This window comes from Mustela nigripes, chromosome 1 (genome assembly GCF_022355385.1).
Source record: "Mustela nigripes isolate SB6536 chromosome 1, MUSNIG.SB6536, whole genome shotgun sequence".
In the NCBI taxonomy this organism is placed as follows: Eukaryota; Metazoa; Chordata; class Mammalia; order Carnivora; family Mustelidae; genus Mustela; species Mustela nigripes.
In genome coordinates, this window is record NC_081557.1 from 116,551,738 (window position 1) to 116,572,705 (window position 20,968).

Genomic DNA, 20,968 nt, shown 5'->3' on the forward strand with positions numbered 1-20,968 from the left:
ATATATATATATATATATATATATATATATATATATATTTCTTTTGTGATCTGGTCTATGATTTTCACTAGATCCTGAAATAAATTCTAGAACCTTTGCTTTAAGAGAATTTGCAGAAGATTAAGAAATTTTCAAAACTAGTATTTAATATTTGTGATAAGGAGATTGAAATGGTTAATTGAAAAAAAAATTAACTGACCAGCAAGGAAGATGAAAGTAGATCAGGGGCACCTGGGTGGCTCAGCTGGTTAAGCTCCAACTCTTGGTTTCAGCTCAGGTCATGGTCTCAAGATTGTGAAATCAAGCCCTGTGCTGGGCTCCACACTCCGTGGGAAGTCTGCTTGAGATACTCTCTCTCCCTCTTCCTCTCCTCTCCCCAACTTCCATGCTGGTGCTCACTCTCTGTCTTTCTCTCTCTCTCTAAAACAAATAAATCTTTAAGCAAAATAGACAAATATTTTGAACATTTTTCTATTTTGCTTGGAAAGGAAAGAAAAGAAGCACAAAATTATAGGAAAGAAAAGCAATGTGAAACAAAAATCTCTAAATTTACATGAAAAAGCCCTTCTTACCAAATGGATTTCTGTAAATACAGCTGCAGTTGAGAGGCTTAAGGTGGCAAAATGTATTTTCAACAGTGGAAATGGATAAAATTTATCAAACTTTTTTTGTAATGAAAAGAAACTGAAGGGCACCTGGGTGGCTCAGTGGGTTAAAGCCTCTGTCTTCAATACAAGTCGTGATCCCAGGGATCAAGCCCTGAGTTAGGCTCTCTGCTCAGTGGGGACCCTGCTTCCCACCCCTCTCTCTGCCTACTTGTGATCTCTGCCTGTGAAATAAATAAATAAAATCTTAAAAAAAGAGAGAAGAAAAGAAATTGAAGCCCCCCTCCTTTTTTCCCCAGCGAGTAAGGCAGATACCTGAATTACACTAAACATATCTGTAGCCATTTCTGAGAAGAAACTCACTTATTCTTGGACGTTTATGTAGCTATCAACTGAACCATAAGTTATATAACATAGTTTCAAACAAAAATGGATATTTAGGAACTTTTAATTTGATGCTACTAAAAAGTATTAAAAGTCAAAAATTAAGAACTTTAAGACTTATCTTCCACCTCCGCCTCCCAAGAAACTCTGATTTTCCAGACAGTAACATTTAAGTGGGCCTGCTTACTGCCTTATGCGTCTTCTTTTATTCTTCCTTGAAGAAGTCATTATTGAGTGTTAACTGAGTGCCAGGCAGGATGTTAGATGCTAATGCTTAGCGATAAAAGAGAGCTTCTGCCTTTCAGGGAAATCAGTCCAGGGCAGACAGACAAGAAAACATGCAATTAAAGCACACCCATGTAAACTGTAGAAGAGAATACTGAGGATATGTGCAAGGATTTGGGAAAGCCGGATGAGAGATATGTAGTCCTCTGGTTGAGAATGCAGACTGGGTGTGGGCATGTCATGGCAGACATCCGTAGGAGGTGGCGCAAGAGCAGAGTTTGAAGAATTTGGAATACCTGGCTGGATGAGAAAGAGTATGAATTTCTAGGAAATGGGGAGACATACAAATATAAGGTGGTGTGAAGAATATGACAAATTCAAAAATTGTTAAGAATGACTAGAGCAGGGACACCTGGGTTGCTCGGTAGGGTATGCATCTGGTTTTGGTTCAGTCATGATCCCCAAGTCCTGGGATCAAGCTCTGCCTGGAGCTCCCTGTGGAGCAGAGAGTCTGCTTCTCCCTCTGCTCCTCACCCTGCTCATTCTCTTTCTCTCTCTCTCTCTTGCTCACTCTTTCTCTCTCAAATAAATAAACCTTAAAAAAAAAAAAAATGACAAGAGCACAAGATGTGGATGGCCCAGTGTCAAAATGGAGTTGGAAAACCAGATCAAATACAGCTATGTTATGCTGAAAAATTATTTAGTGGCTTCCCATGTGCTCACAATATTACCCACATTCCTTTGTGTGGCAGCTAGACCTCACAGACTGTCTTGCAGGATCACTTCACCGTTCACCCCTCTGAGTCTTCTCATCCCCCGGTGGTGCCTCTTGGCTCTCAAACGGTCTTCTTCCTCCTATAGAGGACCTGGATCTCTTTTTAAAAAAAGAAAAAAGAAAAAAAAGAGAGAGATTTTATTTATTTGAGAGAAAAAGTAGGCAGGGAGAAGGACAGATGGAAAGGGATAAGCAGGTTCCCTGTGGAGCAGGAAGCCGGAGGCAGGACTCTATCCCAGGACCTGAGATCATGACCTGTGCAGAAGGCAAATGCTTAACCAACTAAGCCACCCAGGTGCCCTGTGGATTACTTTTATACAACATAGAAATCAGGGCCACATAGATGCTGACCTTTTTTTCTCCTTGGTTTTTCCATGCCATGACTTCAGATTTACTCCTTCGCAGAAGCCCTAGGCAAGTGCTGGGTCACTTCACACAACAGAGGACTGTACCCCACTCAGAGTTTTACACGGAGAATAGGATCCAAACCCTTCTAATTACAGATCTCTCTCCAACCTGTAAATGCTCTCTGAGAGTTCATTCCAGAGGGAACATGAATTTTTCACCCTGTGCCTTTCCATATCTCTCTACCTCCTGAAAACTTCCATGCTTCCCTGAGAGAGGAAGTTTTTCCCTTTTCCCTTTCAGCAAAGATTTCTCTTCTGTCATATCTTGGCTTTCATAGATCCCTGGCTTATTGGAATCTCAACACTCAGTTTGACCAGATACTGGGCCTTGTTGTATTGTTTAGAAAATCATTCTGGTAAAGCTTTTTATTTAAGTTTATAAGGTTATTATAGTCTCAAGAACCTTATTTTATATCTCAAACTCTGAATATCGACTTTTTACATTTACATTCTTTATTAGCAGTTCTAGAACATCTTGAGGCAAAGCATGGCTTTGGTAGAATAGAGATGAGGTAGTTAAAAGGAAATGCAAAGGAGAAGAAGTACATTTATACCATTCTACAAGTAATGCCATGCTGTGTTGTTGATACTCAGATGCTGGAAGGAGCAAGGCAGTATCTCGGGATCTTGACCTTTTGGTAATGGAGACTGGTGTCCACAGGGAACAGCAAGGTGGAATCTGAGCGGGGAAAACTTCAAAACCAGTTGAGTGTTTGGTGCAACTACCATTAATTGGAATAAGAAAACCAACCACAGAAATGGAAACACTAAATAGAGCAAAGAAGGAAAGGAATGATGTTATAACGGAAGTATTGGCGGGCATCCACAACTTCCCAGAATATTATCGCTTCCATTTGAAACTGACATTATTCATTTGTTTCTCTTGATTTCATCTGAGAAGTGACTTATGGGAAAGATTAATTAGAAAATATGGTATTCCTTCAGTATGATAGAATGCAAGGCATACATTGCTAATTTGGATGATATTTCATGTGTGTGTGTATGTGTGTGTGCGTGCGCTTTTTATAAAGAAGGCATATCTAGAAGATTTAAATTAGATCTTTTCTATATTAAACAAATGATATAGAATGAAAGCAAAACAAGTTATATAACTCACGCATCAATTTATAACCCAGAATTGGGGGTTATAAATTTATATAAATATAAATCTCAGTGTATAATCCAAAAGTTTAGACCTATGGGGAGAAGGTTCAGTGATGATTGCTTTGAAAACGTTAATTGAATACAAATCACCTGAGGATTTTGTTAAAATGTAGATTCTGGTTTGGTAGGTCTGAGAGAGGGAATGAGATCCTGCATTATCCAAAGTCCCCCCCCCCCCCCAAAAAAAAAAAACAAAGTCCCTCTGAGACCCCAATGCCCCTAATCATAAATCCCTCTTTGAACAAGACACTAGAAAAGAACTCTCTTGACTTGACTGGCTTGCCTAGGTTCCATAATTATCATGGGTGTTTTTTGGTTTGTATTTTTCCAAATGAATTTTATAATTAATTTATGTCACAAAAGATGGGAGAATATGCCATCCCCAAACATACATTTAGCATAAACACTATTTTTATCCAAAGTCACTTGACAAACAGCAGACACAAAAGAAATATTGTGATCTCCTCTTTTCTTCCTAAGAGCAGGAAATAAAACTTCCATATGAAAGATGTCTCTCTATGTTCAGGAAAAAAAAAAAAAAACAACAACAACAACAAAAAAAAACATTTTATCACCAGAGACATTGAATTGAGGCCAGAAAAATGTATACAAATAGATTTTGTTAAAATAAATCTGATTTTCCTTTAACCTCCCTATACACTTTAGTTACTTTTTTACAATTGCCACTTGGTTCAATCTAGCATGTGGGTCTTGCTAATTCTTTGGGTCTTCATTTTCCTACATAAGCTCCCATGTATGAGTAAATATCTGTATGCCTTTCTTCTGTTAATCCGCTTCATATCATTAATTCTCAGGCCTAGTCATAGAACCTGAGTAGATAGAGGTAAAGTTTTGTTTTCCTTAGAGTAGCTTGCTTTAAAAATAGGAATTCACAAAATCCACTGGATATTTTGATTGCAATTGTATTAGACTTATAGCTAAATTTGAGGAGAGATTTAAATATTTTAATGCTGAACTTACAATTATTTGAATTTTATTTTATGTCCATCTATAATATTTTGCATTTTTTCTGTAGAGCAGTTTCGCTGATCTTTTATTAATTTTGTTCATAGAAACACAATGTTTATGTTGTTATCACAAATAGAATATTTTTATATTATTACAGTTTCTGATAGGTTATTGCTGGTGTATAGAACACCACTCACTTCTTCATATTGATCCTCTCCCTGCAATTCCTGCAGAACTCTCTTATTTGTTCTAACAGAGTGTGTGTGGGTGTATACGTGTGTGTATATTTTTATATTTTCAATAAAGACATATATTTACAAACATCTCCTCCCTTCCTACCCTTCAATGCCTTATTTCTATTACTTCCTTCTATTGGCAAGGCACTTCAGTAAAATGTTGGCTTTTATCAATGACAGTTGGTCGGCATTGTCGTGTTATCTTCTCTTACGAGGTGATAAAACTATTAGTTTCTAGAACATGCTACAGAATTATTTCTTATCTTGGGAAATTTTCATGTACCATGTTCCCTGCCTGTGATGCTGTTTTCTCCATATTCTTCACAACTGCTTCATTTATATAATTTATGCTAATGCTTAAATCTCACCTGTGAATAATCATGACTTTCATGAACAAAATAGTACAGGAACCAATAACAAACTAAAGGAAGCAACTTAGGGGTAGCTTTTTGGCCCCTGACTGAAATGTGCAGAGGCAGGTTGTGGCTTTGGTCATAACTGCCTTTGTTAAGCTCTCCCTCTCTTTTTCTCTTTTGTTTCCTAGAAAACACCTAAGTTGTCGATATGACACAGCCCACTTCTTATAAGCTTAGCGGCTATACTGGAATGGAAACTTCTTCCTTGTTAAAGTAGCAGATTTGGGGGGCACCTGGGTGGCTCAGTGGGTTAAAGCCTCTGCCTTTGGCTCAGGTCATGATCTCGGGGTCCTGGGATCGAACCCCGCATCGGGCTCTCTGCTCGGCAGAGAGCCTGCTTCCTCCTCTCTCTCTCTCTGCCTGGCTCTCTGCCTACTTGTGATCTCTGTCTGTCAAATAAATAAATAAAATCTTAAAAAAAAAAAAAGTAGCAGATTCTGATTGTCCTCACTTGCATTATGCGCTCATCCCCAAACAAATCACTGTTATGAGGGAAAGGAACCCCGAGCCTACCTCTATGGCAGATGCAGTGGGCGCCTTGGCCAACAGTCTGTTTGCAATTTCTCAGTGCTGAGAACAAACAGTTCACTGACCAAAACATCTGAAGTCCAGATAAAAGATTGTCTGAGATAATCTTTTTTGACATTCCCCTACTCATCCTTTTATTGTCTAAGTTAGCCCTCTGTAACTTTTATATCACTGATCCAGATTGGGAATTATTTCGTTTATATGTATTTCCTGAACTAGAATGTCAGCTCTATGACAGAAGGAACTCGGGCTTCCTTGTTTACTGTTCCACCTGCAGGATATAGGAAGATGTGTATCACGTGAAAGGAATTCAATATTTTGTTAAAAAGAATAAATAACCTTAACTGTAAATATCAGAAATCCATAACTATAAAAGTTAACATTCTAATATTTACGAAGAGATGATATTCAATACTGTTGTCCTCTTAACTTCTTTGAGAAAAGTTGGCAAGAGGAAGCTGAACATTGGCTTTTTGCTTCTCTTTTTTTTAAGAAAGTCTGTTGTGAGATTCCTACTCGTAGCAGATCTAGTAATCTCACCATGAATTTGAATGAATGAAATATTTAGGCTGATATGTATGCATAATTTTAAAATTATCTCCTTTTCATAATGAATTTGCTTTCTACATGTACGGTTATTAATATATTTTCATATATGTCCTTGCTATGTTATCTTAGGCATTTTACTTTTCTAAAAGTCTTTGTTTCCCTCTCTGTAAAACTAGAATTATAATATTTGCCTCACAGTTTATCATGAAGATTAAATAAGATAATGTATTTTTAAAAGCAAGCACAAAACTGGGACGCCTGGGTGACTCAGTTAGTTAAGCATCTGACTCTTGGTTTCAGCTCAGGTCATGATCTCAGGGTTGTGAGATTGAGCCCTGGGTTGAGCTCCAGTCTCAGTGGTTCATCTGCTTGTCACCTCATTCTGTCCCTTCCCACATTTATGTACACAATCTCTCTCTAACAAATAATATATCTTTTTTTAAAAAGCTAGCACAATACTTTGCAATTATAGAATTAAAAACCATAATTATTATTTCAATTGTTTCTTGCCTTTTGGTGTAGGATATCTTTTTTGGGCAGAATTCTCGTCAACCATAACAGAGATATCTGAATCCATTCATAAACCATCCCCCATACAAAACTATGTTTGACAAGTAGAGTATATATGTATGACAACTTCCTCTGTCTTTCGGTTAATAATTTTTTTTCAGATCTCTAAAAATCATATTGCAGAAGTCATAGTGAGTAAAAAGAAAGGAAAAAAAAAATTGGGGCCATTTTCTCTTAAGACGTCAGTGCCCATGGCAGGCATCCAAGTCTCAGGAACTCACTGATGTTCACATTGTTGGTAGAGTGGTAGAAGCAAGGAACACTGAGAACAGAACTTCAATCATATTTTTCACCATCCTCAAGTCATTACTTTCAACTGGCTTAGGAAATATTTTCTAGGATTATTATAGACCAATATATTAAATGGGTTTACCATTAAAGATATTGGTTTACATGTAAAGTAGCCTAAAATATTCCAAATAAAAAAGAAATGGAAACAAGTTCACATTATCCTGGGCAGCAGGGATAACTGAGCTGTCTAGATCTGTTTGATGGAAGCTTTTCTTTTGGCAAATAGACTCCTTCATCTGAGCCAGGTGCCCTCACAATCTTTCTCCCCGATTCATGACTTAGATTTGCCTTTCTGTAACTTTCCAAGTGAAGATATGAGAAGCAAAATAGAAGGCAGAACTCAGCCAGTGGGAGGTTGTGGGATCTCCCTTTTGCTGGGAGAACTTCTGGGAAGTGAAAGATCAGTAAGGTGAAAGATAGCTGGAGCCAAAGAGCCAGGAGAAGCAAATATTAAAAGCCTGGGTCAAAGCCAAGAATTGCAGGACAAAGGAAACAATGAGAGAGGCAAGTTAAGGTGTTCCAGTCTATTTCTTGGAACAGGTTTTGTTGTTTTACTACTTCCTTTTATGTGTAAGCCATCGTAGGGTGTGTGTATGTATGGAGGGGGTGTTTCAGTGCAGGTATGTGCATAAGAACCATGGAGGAGATAGACCGTGATTCCAGCACAAATCAAATAGGGTAAGTGAGACCAAAGTAGAGAGCCATCTCAGTCATTAAGATCTCAGTACTGGTGCTATGTGCTTGTGTGCTTTTCCAAAATTTGTGGATTTCCTATTTTTCTTTTCATTTATTTACTTATTCCTTTATTTCTCTCTAGCTGCTTAAATACTTCACTACTGCATGACTGTGTGTTTGCCGTATCTTCCAGGGTCCAGCTTCCCTTCACATTTTCTCCTGGTCTATTTTTATTCATTTATACCCTTGCCTGTTTTTCTGTTTAGTTGGTCTTCTTATTTTATTTTGTTCTCCTGTTTATCCAGGTGTTGATTTCCTGTTCATCCTGACCTTTGATGCTGGTTTCAGCCTGTAGGTTTTGCCTGAGCGATGACTCACTTCCTGGATCATGGGACAGGGTTGGGTGGATTTTTCAAGCCCTGAAGTGGGCAGCCCAAAGTCAAGAAGTAGTATGCTTAGTCCCTGAGTTGGAAGAAGGGAGAAAGTGCCAAAGGGAGTAATTGCCTCCATAGATCTTTGGTTCTTATATGGTTATATCCAAATCCAGCCCAGTGGATCATAATTTGTTTTAATTTGTGCAATTCCTTCTTAAGTGCCCTTTGTGTCACTACTCTTTCTAGTTCATCCATGTCACAAATAAGTACTGGTTTCCTTTCTTCCAATAAAGCAAGTTATGGTGCTCCTCTAATAACAAGTTCTTCAAGATTCCCATTACCTAAAAGACAACCTTCTTAATACCAAGCCCGATTACAAGGCTCTTCAGAATTCTGCAGCGGCACCGTCTTTCAGGCCTGACCTCCCACCACCCATCACTCTTCCCTCTACACTGTGAACCTACACTCCATTCCAATATTACTTCCTCAAATTGTTGGTGTTATCTTAGGATTTGTCAACATTATATACATTCCTTCCCCTGCAACTATTTTCTTCTATTTCTTCCCCTCATTTTTTTGAAACTCACTTTCAAATATCATCTCTTCTTCCCAGGCTGGCTATGAAAAGTTTATTCATTTTTAATGCATTTTCTTTATCTGTTCTATGAGTTGTTCTCCTCACTTTCCTGTCTCATGTCTTTCCTCCTTGTCTTCTTTTCCCTTCCTTCTTTCAATAGATATTTTTGGTGTTTGTAGTCTGCGCCAGATAATGTGTTAAATCAAAATGTATGGTCCCTGTCCTCAAGGACCTTACATTTTTAGCGCCATCTAATTGTTCATGGCCTATGTCCCTCGTTAGTCATAAACTACTTGGGGGCAGGAACTATCTCATCCTCATCAAATTTTCAGTAATACTTAACACAGGAGAGGGCACAGAATAGGCTTCAAGAAACATTTTTAGAAAGAATAAACAAATATATATATATATATATTTTAATAAATATCTTTCTGTGTTATGTATATTTAGTGTGTCTTTATAGCTGCCACACAAACAAAACCATAAACAACACTACCATTTGGGTCCTGGACTAAGCTCAGTATGTGTGGGATCTCATTTATGCTTCACAACTCCTTGAAAAATTGCCTCTTACTATCCCTATTATGGAGCCAAGGAAACTAAGGCGTGGAATAGATACTCACAGTGCTACTGCATAAGAGGTATGGCTCAGACCTGCACCAATCTTGATGAACTTTAACATCTGAGCTCTTAATCATTTAAGAACTTACTCATTCTCTCAGCTGTCTCTAGTACCAACCTTCTGGTCTCTCTTTGTTAATCATTGGAAATGTAATAAAAGGTGTGTTGTCATTTTTTTAAAATCATGTATATACTTTAAAACTCAAATGGCTTAATGTTTTTTCAGTATATCCTGATTTTTATGAAAGAGAAGGTGTCTTATCTCAAACACAAAAACAAAAAAGTAACATGGAATGCTATAGTATTGCACATTCACATTTAATTTTAAATACTGAAAATAAGAGCATGTCATAAGTCCCCGTAAAGGATATACCAAAGTTATTGTTTGCTTAAGACTTTCTCAACTTGGTACAAAATGTTTCTACTTTAAATTCCAAGCAGGATCATATGTAATTTCACAATCATTTGTGAGTATGCTTAAAGTAATGAGCTTCTGGTTTTTACTCCGTAGGGCAGGTCCTGATGACAACAAAATGCCTAATGAAAGTAAAAAAGGGGGCGCCTGGATGGCTCAGTGAGTTAAGCCTCTGCCTTCAGCTCAGGTCATGATCTCAGGATCCTGGAATCGAGTCCCGCATCAAGGAGCCTGCTTCCCCCTCTCCCTCTGCTGCTCCCCCGACTTGTGCTTTCTCTCCTTCTCTCACTCTCTGTCAAATAAGTAAATTCTTAAAGAAAAAAAAAAGTAAAATAGAATTCTACCAACAGAGGTTGGTTGTTGTGGAGATACCGTGACTGAAAGATTGATTTTAAAATTCATTTTGCTATTATATTCTCTTTAAATTTGGTCTCCATTTTGCTAGAAAGGCAAATAAAGGCCGTTTACATACTTATAGACTGCTTAATATTTTTAAATGCTAAATCAAATCAAAGAAGTAATTACAGATATAGACTTAAGTATAAATCCTGTAACATTGTTCATAAGGTTAAGACTGGCACTTTGTATTACACTTTTGCCACTCCTGAGGGCCTACTGTGCTTCTGTCTGATATGTTCACTATTTTATTTATTCAAAAGTTATTTATTGAGTATTACTAATCATCAGCTGATGTGTTAGTCATAGGTGTATAGAAATTTAAAAAAATAAAAATTGTTATCAAGGAACTCAATAAATCGGAGGAGACAATCAAGAAAATTAATTGTAGAATAAGAAAGAGCTATTCAAACTGATGTATATGTAGAATATTTTGGAAGTCAGAAAAGAGCCCAGAGGAAAAGCCTGAGTTTACTATATTTGATATGTTTCTGTAATTTATTTGATAATATTTTCCAAGGGGAATTGAGTATTAAACACATGATAACACAGTGTTAACCATGGGTATTAGAGAGAGTGCCATGTATAAACCTCCCTCTGAAATATGGTAATATTTAGAAATTTGTAACTAATTTAATATATTTGGAGCAAAAGATATTTGTAGGTTCTACATGAGACACAGGGCTGGAATAAGAATTCCAGGCTATGAAAGGCTGTCTTAGTATTTTATCAATAATAGAGTTCCACTAGAGAATTTTCAGCAGTGATGGGGTCTGATTAAAGCCTGTCTTTTTTTCTTCTTAGAACTAACTTTTTGAACTGATTGGGGAGTGACTAAAACCTGCAACATGGAAAGAATTGGGAATTCATATGAGAAAAGATTATCTGAACTTCAGCAATGACTAAGGGAACAGATATAAGATATCAGAACACATAGTGGCCAACTAAATGAAAGGGCAGATGATGAGACAAAGAAGTTTCAGGTAATTTGAAAACATATTGATCCACATTCTTTCTTTCTATACTGTCAGTGTCATCTTCTATTAACAATTCTATTAACCATTTCCAGCAAAAATTACAAAAGACAAATAGAGTCTCCAAGTAAAGTTTACAAGAGACAAAAGTCATAAAAAGCCATGGGCAGAAATACTCTAAATTTTTATAGCCCCTTCAATGTATCTCATGCTAAAGCATCAAAAATCTTCATATATAGCCTATTCTCTTCTGTTGTACAAATGTTTTACCATCACTAAAAGTTATTTCTTAATATCCTAAAAGTACTAATGTATTGTGGAGAAAAAAAAATTGTATCTTGCTAGAATGTTTAAATCTAAACACACACCTGAAATAAATGCCATTAGAAGCTATGTGATTAATGATATAAATTAACTTTAAATCAGAAAGGACTTCTGACAGACTGCGTATTACACTCTTAACAATATAACATTCTAGTGTGTTTGGCTGTTCTATTATATTTTTCAAATGTTTCATTTGTTAAGTTTTGGCTTTTAAATAGTTTTACAACCCAGTAGAACTAGAGTATGGAAATTATATGTATTTTTAAAATAAAGAGAAAGAAAAATAGATTACAGATATCTCTAATATAACACATTTTAAAATTTTATTAAATGCTTTCACCATTATCTCATGATTACCACTAATCGTACTCTTTTTTTTCTTCATTAAAAGTCTGCCACCTTAAAAACAAAAAAATAAAGAGACACAGAGAGAGAACATGGCACACTCTAGTGATACTTCGGAGAGTGAGAGAATACAAGAAAGTTATGCTAAGTCTGGCATTAGAAATGAGTTTTATGTGTCTATGGGGCATACAGGTGGAAAGATGGGAATTTAGAACCCAGGACAGTGAAATGGGTTTTTGATGTTGATTTGAGAATAGTCACACATAAGTGATAGTGGAAACTTTTTGTTTAGATGGAATTGCCTGAGAATAACCGGTTGTTAATATTGTTAATTTAGGTTAATGTATTTATAAACTTTATAATTTAATACCTTTAGATTGGTTCTTTCAGTTTGTTTTCAAAATCCTTGCCTTTTCTTGCCATGTTACTCATAATATAGCAACTAGAAAGATTTTTTTTTCTGTGAACTATATGTTTTATATAACTGCTCAAGAATAATGTCCAAAATCAGAAAAGGCAGAATAAAAAAATGATGGTGTGAGATGAAAAGAGAGCTAAAATTGAACATAGCTGCCAGAGGGGTCCCTAAGAATCAAGGCACAGAAGTGTCCACTAGTTTTGGCAGTTATAAGGTTGCCTTTGGGAGATCAGATGGAATGAGTGAGGTTAAGACCAGATATAAATATGATATGTATAATAATGTATTGATTTATAACAAATATGCTAAAATATTTTATTTTAAGAGGATCTGAAGCCATTGCAATAAATGGGTAAGTCACATGAGATAAATATGACAATGATATTATTTTATGTCCTGGAGAGCACCAAATTACTCTCAATATAAATAATCCAGTGAATCTCAAAAAAGGTATTATTCTTATGGAGTCAAGAAGCTTTCCAAACTTAAATCAAAATATGACCGGTGAATTCAAGTTGGCTAGTTTGGAGTGTTCAATTATGCTATTTTCTTCAAAATTCAAGGGTTCTCATAAGAATTTAGGTGGAATAAATCTCTGAACAACAACAACAACAAAAATGGTAGTTTTCCCCTATAGAACAGCATGTTTTATCTGCTTTCCCATTTAGTGAAAAAATTATTAGGCTTTCAACTGGACAAAGCTTTTTTCCCCCAAACACAGAATAGGATTAAAGTTGTTGGCTGTTTTTCTCATTGAGTTCAGCTCTTGTTTCTCTTCATAAAACATTAACCTGAAAGCAGTATTAATTTATGTTTTCATTTTTTTTCTGATTTTATACTTTTAGTGTCAAGCATGTATTAATTGCCTTTATCTTGCTGTATTCATTCCAACTCTACTGTCTCATTCAATGTCCAATACACTCACACTCTTCCATGATTTATTTATTTTGCCTTTTGATTTTGGACATTATTCCTGAGCAGTTACATAAAACATATAGCTCACAGGAAAAAAAAAATCTTTCTAGTTGCCATATTATGAGTAGCATGGCAAGAAAAGACAAGGAATTTGAAAACAAAACTGAAAGATCCACTCCAAAAAAACTTAAATTATAAAGGTCATAAATACATTAACTTAAATTAACAATATTAACATAATACAAAACATAAATTAACTGGTACCCAAGATAAGAAGGCTTAATGAATGGGGTATACATGGATATACTTGCTTGATTTAATATTCAAGAGGAAACATAAATTAAGCATGTGTGTTTGCTATGTACTTCTGCATCTCTATTTCCATACAACAAAAATTGTATATAGAATGATTGTCTTTTGGCATTTACATTTTCATCTTTCCAGCAACATAATTTTGTACTCTTATTGCATTATATTTATTATAACAAAAAAGTGAAGTACCAAGTCTTTGAAAAGTTTTCTGTAGCAGTACCCAAATTAAGTATGTTCTTATATTAATATCAATTTTAAAAAGAACACCCATTCTCCAAGCATATATGTTGACTGCAAGTTAACTACATCATATTTATAGAGTACTTGCTTAGCAAATTATGTAATAGTTCTAATACATGGCAATCATATGTCACTGCCTTAGAATGGTCATATCAAGTAGGAGTGAATATATTTACATTTTTGGGCAATGTTTAGGACATTCCCAGTATACAAAAAATATGTTTTAAAATAGTTGACTATATTATGACCTTGCAATTTTACTAACAATTCAGATATGACTCAATCCAAAAGAATCTGAAGAGTATGGTGCCTGGATTGTTTCCATATTACAGTTGGAACAATGTGTGACCTACAATATTTTACCTTGTTTTCTTATCAACTGAGACTCTGTTTAATAAGGAAAACAAAATAGGATATAATTCACAAAAATAGGAGAAGATGAAAAATCAGCTGTTTTTTTTTTTTGTATTTGAACACTTTATACTCATGCTGAAAGTTTTTCTGAGATAAGTGTTCGGCTAAATCAAATTTTGAGTTGCTACTTTTAGAGACTTGTAAACTGAATTGAATGATCATTTAAGCCCAAACAGTTAAATTATATTTGCCTGTAGATGGCATTTTACCTATCTATTCTTGCCTAGAAGAGTGCTCTGCACAATGTGGTCTCAGCAATTCTGTTTATTGAATTTCTAAATGCTATAACAAAACCTGACATCTGTTAAATTCATACAATGGGATATTATTCTGCTATGAATAAGGAGTAAAATATTGATTCATGCTACAACATGGATGAACCTTGAAAATAGTATGTTAAGTGAAAAAAGCCAGACACAAAAAGCCACATACTATAGAATTTAATTTATGTGAAGTGTTCAGAAAGGGCAGATTCCATAGAGACAGTAGTTGCCAATGGATGGGAGAGAGATAGGAGGAAATGGGAGAGTAAATTGTAAAGGGTAGGGAGTTTCTTTTCAAGGTGATAGAATGTTCCAGAGTCAGTGATGGTGGTTACATAACTGATTATACTAAAAACCACTGAGGTGTACATTTTATTTTATTTCTTTATTTTTAAAAGATTTTATTTATTTATTTTGAGAGCGTGAGAGAAAGCATGGGCCAAGGGGAGGGGCAGAGGGAGAGGGAACAGCAGACTCCCCACTAATCAGGGAGCTGACCCTAAGATCATGACCTAAGCCAAAGGCAGACACTTAACCAACTGAGCCACCCAGGCACCCAGTTGTTCATTTTAATTACAATATGTGAATGACATCTCAAAGACGTTATAAAATGTAGTTAGATGTAGTGAAAAGAAGGGCCATTTGTACCCCAATGTTTATAGCAACAATGGCCACGGTCGCCAAACTGTGGAAAGAACCAAGATGTCCTTCAACGGACGAATGGATAAGGAAGATGTGGTCCATATACACTATGGAGTATTATGCCTCCATCAGAAAGGACGAATACCCAACTTTTGTAGCAACATGGACGGGACTGGAAGAGATTCTGCTGAGTGAAATAAGTCAAGCAGAGAGAGTCAATTATCATATGGTTTCACTTATTTGTGGAGCATAACAAGTAGCATGGAGGACATAGGGAGATGGAGAGGAGAAGGGAGTTGAGGGAAATTGGAAGGGGAGGTGAACCATCAAAGACTACGGACTCTGAAAAACAATCTGAGGGTTTGAAGGGAAGGGGGGTGGGAGATTGGGGGAGCCAGGTGATGGGTATTGTGGAGGGCACATATGGCATGGAGCACTGGGTGTGATGCATAAACAGTGAATTCTGTAACGCTGAAAAGAAATTAATAACATTTTTAAAAAAGGAATATAAAAAAGAATTTAGTTAGAGTTTTAAGTCTTCAATTTTTATTAAGCACTGATTAAAACAATGTGTATCTTTTGCCTTTTTTGCAATTTATTCTTAAGAATGTGTTTTTCTTTGCCGATTTGGATGCCTTAGAGAAAAATATATGATGTGATAGATGGGTTAATTGACTTGATTGTGGTAGTCGTTTAACAATGTATACTTTATATCAAATTGGCACATTGTACACACACATTTTTCATTTTTTTTCCTGCCTCCTGGGGATTTTATTCACATTAGATACTTTAAATATATTACATTGTTAAATACCTAGGAAAAGAAAAGAAAACGAAAGGCTTAGAAAACTGCAGTTGAAGAAGAGAGGACTGGCAAAGTACAGGTAAATGATGAGGAAACAGCTTAGTGAGAAGGAATATGAAGGCAGGAGGAAGATTTTGTGGGAATTCTTTTATACATCTACATTCCATCTTAGCTTTTGGAACATAGACATCTTTTCTTATATTAGAACTTCTGTGCTCAAACAAGAAACATCCAAAGCACAATAAAAAAAAAAAATGAATGAATGTGTTCTTCTTGTGCTGATCATTGTACTAGAGATATGAACTGAAAAATCCTTTAATCAGGCTAGGATCAGGGCGCCTGGGTGGCTCAGTTGGTTAAGCGACTGCCTTCAGCTCAGGTCAAGATCCCGGAGTTCTGGGATTGAGTTCCACATCAGGCTCCCAACTCCGCGGGAGTCTGCTTCTCCCTGTGATCTTCTCCCCTCTCATGCTCTCTCTCACTCTTTCTCTCTCTCAAATAAATAAATAAAACCTTAAAAAAAAAATGAGGCTATGACTGAAGTAGTTGGAGAAGAACTGAACTTCAGATACACCCTAGCAATGATACTGGTGGTAGTTTTGAGTTATAATGAACTGTTTTAATAAATTAAAGATGTGATGCATTGTTCTATAATTTAATTTATGTGCATGTGCAAAATAAAACAGAAGTACTATATTTAAATGGCCATTGGGGAAGGTTGTAATAGACTAATATATGCCATAGTAGGACCTACTTTGTGTTCCCTGTCTATGGAAATACAATTCCACATTCTGTAATTGACTCTTTCAAGGATCTTCACATATACAAAATGGGGTGGCAAAGGGATAAGCGACCCCTGACATCTAATGATCTTTCCATGAATTTTTACTAGTCCCATTTTATTTTGGTGGCATGACTGGTGAGTAATGGGATACCTCTTAAATGGATGTTTAATCACTTTTTCAATTACTCCTGCTGGTTGAGCTATTTATAAACTATCTCTTTACATGTAAGTGGTTGCATCTCACCAATGGCATTATTATTTAGTATGCCTGAGGGTTTTCCCCCATCCTAAACGAAACCATAGTATTTCATGAATTTGTTTGGATAGGACAAGTAAACTTTTTTCCTGTTTGTATGGTCCCTTAAGCCTCCAAATGAGTGCCATTCTTACAGTCTTCTTGATATTTTCTCACGCTCAGATCGCATGATATACTAGCTCTGCTCTAGACTATTCTCTTGTCTTACCACAGCTGATAAAACCAGTATTGGTTGCCTAACCCCAATCAGGACCACTCATAAAGTAGCTAACAGATTAAGAGGTAACCTAAATGCAAAACTCTGCCCAATAGAAGCAGACTATATGGCAATATGACTGGCTGAACTGATTAAATTCTTTCTTTGGGGGTTGGCCAGGGGACTGATGGGGAGGTTAATGGTTGGTAATGAGAGCAAAGCTGAGAGTTGGTTATAGAGAAATGAAAAGTCCAGAGAAGCCATTATACTGAGAGGAACATCTAGGAAGGACTCAGTGATTATTCACAGGAACAGATGGAAGTAAAGACACAGTATGCTTGAAGCCCACAGCTGTGAAATCATGAGCAACGGAGGGGAGGAAGCAGTATATATCTGATGTGCTGATATGACCAAGTAGTTATTCATTGCTAGTGTTTTGGCATATATTTTGAGTAACTTTCCAATGTCTCAAAATATTGGCTTTGCAGTGTTACTCATTCCACAAATACTTATCAAGTGCCTATGTGCCAAGTGCTTATTCTAAGTGGTGGACTCCTTAGTGAACAGGAAAGCTCTCATCCCTGTGGTGTTGATATTCTGGTGGTGAAGATTATTTTCATAACTTTTTCCATATCTTTATAATAAACTTTTATGGCCTGAATTAATACAAGTGTGCCTTTGTTCCTTTCAGGCTTGAAAATGTCTAGTAAAAATGGTGTTCCAGGGGCACCTGGGTGGTTCAGTAGGTTAATCAGCTGCCTTCGGCTCAGGTCATGATCCGGGGGTTCTGTGGTGGATTCTGATGTCAGGCTGTCAGTCAGGGGGGAGTCTGTCTGCCTGCCGCTCTGCCTGCTTGTGCTCTCTCTATCTCTGTCAAATAAAGAAAAAAAAAAAAACCAACTTAAAAAAAAATGGTGCTAAAATAAAAGGTGCTCCTATATCAATTTGAAGGCATTATTTTAAAGTTTTCTGTTGTTCTCTTTCTTGTTTGTTTGTTTGCTTTTACAAATACCAATTCATTAAATTTTCACAACAATTCTGGAAGAATCTAAATTTTACAGCAAAAAAAAAAAAAAAAGACAGAAAACGATTTGCCTAATTAGATGGTGATGATCATACCATCTACTACTAACAGGTGGTGCAAGAGGGTTTTAATTAAGGTAGTCTGGTGTCAGTGTTCATGTTCTCCATCACTTTTAGACACTGTCTTTTAAAATGCTTGTGGCAGAATTCCCTTTGTGTTTAGAGTAACTACATTTGTATGGTTATGGTTCTTCTAATCTAGTTATCATGTTGAATTTCCTAATTAATTGCATTTTTCTTGAGGACAGGGTTTCAATTCATTGTAGGCATTTATGGCTAAGGGACTACAAATATTATGGGATGGTGGAGTGATAATGCTACTGGTTATGTTGGTCACCACTTGTATTAGAAGACAATCGTTGTTATTCCTTGACATCTTCCCAGAACCATCAGTCATGAATGAAGCACATATTATCATATACAGTAACATCATGGTGAATCACGGTACTTCTCAGAGGGATGTGCATATTAATATATCTTTTATATGCCGTATGTTCTGAGTCACAGAGTGAACTGACATAACCCAATTAGCCTTCAGGTACTATAGTAATTCTTCTGAAAGATGAGTTATGTTATTTGTTATATAATATCATTGAAACAGTTTTCCATATTATTCTTACATTTGTTACATGGTAAATCTGTATTGGTTTAGGTACCTTTTTTTATTTTTTTTTTTGCTTTTGTTTTTGTTTTGTGTTTGTATTTTCTTTGGGTTATTTGTTACCTGGAATTGTGTGATATAGTTGAAAACCATTGATACTTATAATCCATACACAATATCCATTTGATCTTACTCTTCTTCCTCAATTTATTAGCAGTGGTGGGTACCATACACCAAGTATTATAGTCACGATAAACTATTTACACACATATATTGAATACAATCTATCTTCTCATTTTTTGTTTCAACATATTGAATTTGGATATAACTTATCAGGAGCCCCAAATCTACCAGAGATGTTTTTCATATTTATCCAATAGCACCACCAAAGCAATTTGTTAAATTCACAGTTGAACATATTTCACTGAAATTCCCTGGTGCAAAAGGATCAAAGTGTTTGAGATGCTACAGGTGGCTTTCAAATTTATTCCCTGAAGTATAAGTCTGTTACCAAGGAAACATTTTGCAAATGGTAGGAAAGTGCTCACCTACTTGCTTTGTCACACGTCCCTGTGGTTTGTGTGTGTGCTGAGCCCATTTCACAGAGTGCTGCTGGCAGCTTCCATCCTCACTATAAATATATTATAGCCCCACAAAGAACTAAGCAGAATTGTCAGGGAGAAAATTCTTCTGGATTTCTTTTCAATGAGAAAATGGAAAGTAGAGGATAACACTAATTAGAGATGGTTTACCAATTCAAAAAACTCTTAGTGATAGGGTTGAAGAGAATTTGGAGAAAACTAAAAAAAATAATAATAAGCAAGAGCAATGGTAACAATATTACAATATTTAAACCAATTCATACTGAATAATCTGGATAATTATAAATTTAAATATTGATAATGCTGGGAACAATGTGCTGAACAGAATAGATATTGTTTGGCCTATAATAATATTTTCTGGGGCAAATAAAGTACCATTTTATATATATATTTTTTAAAGATTTTATTTATTTATTTGACAGAGAGAAATCACAAGTAGATGGAGAGACAGGCAGAGAGAGAGAGAGGGAAGCAGGCTCTCCGCTCGGCAGAGAGCCCAACGCGGGACCCGATCCCAGGACCCTGAGATCATGACCTGAGCCGAAGGCAGTGGCTTAAACCACTGAGCCACCCAGGTGCCCCCATTTTATATTTTTAAATGATCTTCTTTTAAATGATTTAGTATCCACTACAAAAATTTACTAATTACTTTGTGATCCAGATTCTTTTCTACTTCCAAATTCTCAACTTCATGTGAATGTGAGAGGTATCTGGTACCCTAAAATGCATTGTTTTGTGTATTTTGAAAAGGTAATTTAACTCTATCTAATATAATCTTATAAAATAAATTTTTAAGGAAGCTAGGCTTTTGACATTAAGTGTCATTGACAGTGACACTGACATTGACGTAAAGACAACTCATTGTATGCCTCAACTTCTAAAATACCCAACATTTGGTAATTTGCTATGATTCAATAATTTACAAAACAGCCTTGCATTAATTGATCCCTTACCACATAAGTGCTTGATGTTGAGGTTTCAAAATTAACACATGGCTCCTACTGTGAAGAATGCAGTTAGTTCTTTTTTTTTTTTTTTTTTTTAATTTTTTATTTTTTATAAACATATATTTTTATCCCCAGGGGTACAGGTCTGTGAATCACCAGGTTTACACACTTCACAGCACTCACCAAATCACATACCCTCCCCAATGTCCATAATCCCACCCCCTTCTCCCAAACCCCCTCCCCCCGGCAACCCTCAGTTTGTTGTGAGATTAAGAGTCACTTATGGTTTGTCTCCCTCCCAATCCCATCTTGTTTCATTTATTCTTCTACCCACTTAAGCCTCCATGTTGCATCACCACTTCCTCATATCAGGGAGATCATATGATAGAATGCAGTTAGTTCTAATATGAACATGTAAACAGATGAATGATAGTCCTGTGGTATTAGAGATGAATTAGGGAGAACCTGTGGGTTTTCTATTGATCCTGAACTATTACTAAAGTTTTAATTCCACCTATAAGGAGATTGTATAAAATATTAGTCCTGTATATGAAGAACAGGTTATTCATGGTCTCATGCCTGGAGTGACATTTACATGTTTTAGGGAAAGTTCTAGGTGATTGAACAGGTCTACTACTAGGTAGAAAGCTATGACTTTCATCATTTATAA

At 36.0% G+C, this 20,968-nt stretch overlaps 1 long non-coding RNA gene across 1 annotated transcript in view; it reads left to right on the plus strand.

The window, feature by feature from the left end:
* Positions 1-20,328, plus strand: part of LOC132013489 (uncharacterized) — a 29,211-nt gene extending 8,883 nt beyond the window's left edge. The window contains exons 3-4 of the long non-coding RNA XR_009403019.1: positions 10,982-11,160; positions 19,774-20,328. This is a non-coding gene — a long non-coding RNA (uncharacterized LOC132013489). The remainder of the gene's footprint in view (positions 1-10,981; positions 11,161-19,773) is intronic.
* Positions 20,329-20,968: the final 640 nt, after the last annotated feature.